This window comes from Odontomachus brunneus, unplaced genomic scaffold, assembly GCF_010583005.1.
Source record: "Odontomachus brunneus isolate Ranch 3 - 2012 unplaced genomic scaffold, Obru_v1 Obru_scaffold_008, whole genome shotgun sequence".
NCBI lineage: Eukaryota > Metazoa > Arthropoda > Insecta > Hymenoptera > Formicidae > Odontomachus > Odontomachus brunneus.
In genome coordinates this window covers 2,796,137-2,799,263 of record NW_022639458.1, presented here as the reverse complement: position 1 = coordinate 2,799,263, position 3,127 = coordinate 2,796,137, and positions in this window count along the sequence as shown.

The window sequence follows — 3,127 nt, the reverse complement described above, 5'->3', positions numbered from 1 at the left end:
ACCGGCCACATAAGGATCCCCTTATTTTAGAATTTTTGCCAAGAATGTTCAAAGAGTTCAAAAAGAAACACCTAAACATAACATCGTTGCGGACGAAAAGAACAAAATTAAATTCCACACACGCTTCATTAGGTGCCCAAATTGTTGTAGCAGCATGATGCTTCAAGTTTTTTGCCGTCATTGCAGCATCGCCTTCTCGCGTTCACGTTTTTTGCCCGCTGTTCCCTCGTCCTAACTTTGCCCCGTCGTCGGCTCTTATCGACCCTTGACCTCCTGCCCGATCCTGCAATTAATCTGAAATTGGATAGGACACCCGCTCGTACACCCCACAGCCCTCTTCGCGATCTCGTTTGAGCGTAACATTCGGTACCCCAAGTAAGACATATCATGGGGCAGGAACGTAACGGTTACAGCAAGTGGAAGATGGACTGAGAGGGCAAAATCGTCTTAATTTTCTCATAGAAATGGAGAGGAGGTAATATCTTTATTCTGGTGATATATAAAACTTACGCGTTGTTTTTAAAGTAGTACTTATATGGAAATTTCTCAAACATTTCCAACGATAGCATAGATCCCGATCAGATTATTCAAACTTGGGCTAAATAGATATGTTTTGCCAATGGAAAAACCTATTCTTATCCCAATTATAGAAAATGTTTTGGGATCTAATTGAGATTTATTCCGATTTCCCAAATAACTAAAGTTGCGATTCTAAGTGGAGAAACTCAAAGACAGAAGAAAAATCACGTAAAAAAATTTGAATTAGATCCTAAGAAATTTTCTATACGGATAGCAACAGAAAGGACAAGTTGTTTGCGATACTTTTCAGGGTTTTGATATGTCGTAGACATGTTATATTAACGCTCGCGGAAGTACGAAGTGAACGGGTGCTCAAAGTTTCAAGTTCATGATATATTCCTCTAGTCTTTCATCGTAGTTACTTAAATTTAAAGGCGAGAGTAGTCGAGGGCAGAACACTTTTCAAGCGATGTAGGCAGCCGACCTATGGTAGCACGCGGCATCCTAAACGAGACATATCGAAGGGACAGAATTGTGAAAGAGAAGGGGGAGACGTGTGGAGAGAAAAGGAAAGAGAGAAAGAGAAGAAAAGGCAAGAAAGGGACACGGAAATCATCCCAATTCTCTCATGGAAGCAGGGGGTGCCGAAGTTCACTCGAGTGAGAGCACAGTGATCATACAGGACATTGAGCAACGCGATGCCGACTGCGCCAAATTATAACTTATTTTATGACTTTTTTGCATCGGCCATTTAACCTGGCGAAGAAACGAGGTAGGGGACGGCGGCGATCCCCGGCGAGAAATTCGGAAATGAAATCACACCCTAATAACTTCCACTTCTAGGACTTCTTCTTTGTGTGCACGTTGCGTTTGATGTGTGGGGTCAGTTCGCGATAACTTATACTCGCGTCGAAAAGTCTTGCGTCGCGTGTTTAACCGTTGTACAATGTACCTTTCTAAAGCTAGCAGGACCAAATCAGCAGAATCAAACTGAACCTACTACGTTATTTAGTACCCACTTTGTACTAATTTGTACTATAAAAAAATAAATACTGTAAGTTCGGTTTAATTTTGCTGATTTGGTCCTCCTAGCTTTAAAGAGGTGTAACGATATTGGATCTGTGAGACCCGAACGAATATTCGATCGCTCACCAACTTTCATATGTATACAATAACATTCATATGTATGCAATAACTTTCATATGTATGCAATAACATTTGAATATAGCGCAAATATCTATATTTGCAGATTTTGATTTTATTGCGCTGTTACCTTAAGGTAAAAGTATCAATGCCATAGCATGTACCTAATTCTGAATAATTTTTATCGTTTTGGTAGTGTGGTTTAAATAGAAATATTTGAATTTCCAACATAAAGAACACATGCTAACCATGTGTAAGATGCTAGAAATCACGGTAAAGTCCTAAATATATTGATTTTTAACTCGCGTTAAGGCGGTTAATTGCAGCCTTGCGAGTTTCAGTAAGGGAATAAGAAAAAAAAACAAGAGGAAGAGAGAAAGTGTAAAAAAATTAACAGCGGCCAGCACGTGATGGGCGACGATCGCGTGTTGATATGACATACGAAGCGAGCGAGAAAGTGTGCCTTTTCGTCGCGCTTTTATTAGTCGTCAGTGTTGGCGCACGCATACGCTGTACGTTTGCGACACTGCAAACGTATATCAGAGAGGCGGATAGCATAACGACCAAAGTGAGATACTACCAACGCTCGACGAAAAGGTCACATTTGTCCGACTTCGAGTAGAGAAGCTAACGCGACCATACGTCGTGCTGTTTTTAGTTAAGTTGCTTAATATAGCGCTTCATTATAGCAAATGCTTATTTACTTATTGTTCAATCCTGAAGAGAAGAGAAATATTTTTGTTTCACTGCTCGCTAAAATACAATCAATATTCTTCACTGAAATACTATACAACTGGTGGTTCAGTTATAAGTACAGCATTGCAATAAATAAAATTTCGCTGAAAGGATCAGTTAGTAGCGGCCACTGTTTCTATCATTGATACCGTTTGCAAACACAAATAGTGTCATTGCATGCAAATCACAAAGCCGGCAATGTTATCGTTACGAACACAGAAAGTTGAATTTGGTATAACGTATAACGAACTGTGTATTGCAGATTTCGCAGAGAAACTTTACTTCTATTGATAAAAATCAGTGAGATATAAAATGCAGCAGTAAAGTTGGAGTGCTTTCACTGAAAATCAGTGGATATTCATCAGTGGTGAAATAATTCTTTTACTGAGTCCATCAGAGACGTTTTTACTGATTCACTTTAATAGAGTGTCGTTTGTATCCTCTGACGTTTTGTCACTTCGCATTGCGTTTCAACGAGTGCGAGTGCGCGCGTCCCGGCGTCTCAGCTACTGCTGAATGATACTGCGCGTAGGAGTTCACTATATTTCTTCCTAATATCCGAAATTTGAGCGTCGCGTAGCAAGACCGCACGCTGCGTTATGCGCCGCGTTTTATGGCCTTTCGTCGTAGAAACTAAACGTATTACACCGCCGGGGGTCGTCCGTCTCGTCGCGTCCGCTCCATCCACCCCCCGTGTGCGTGTGTATGCGCGCGCGTGGGGGGGGGGGGG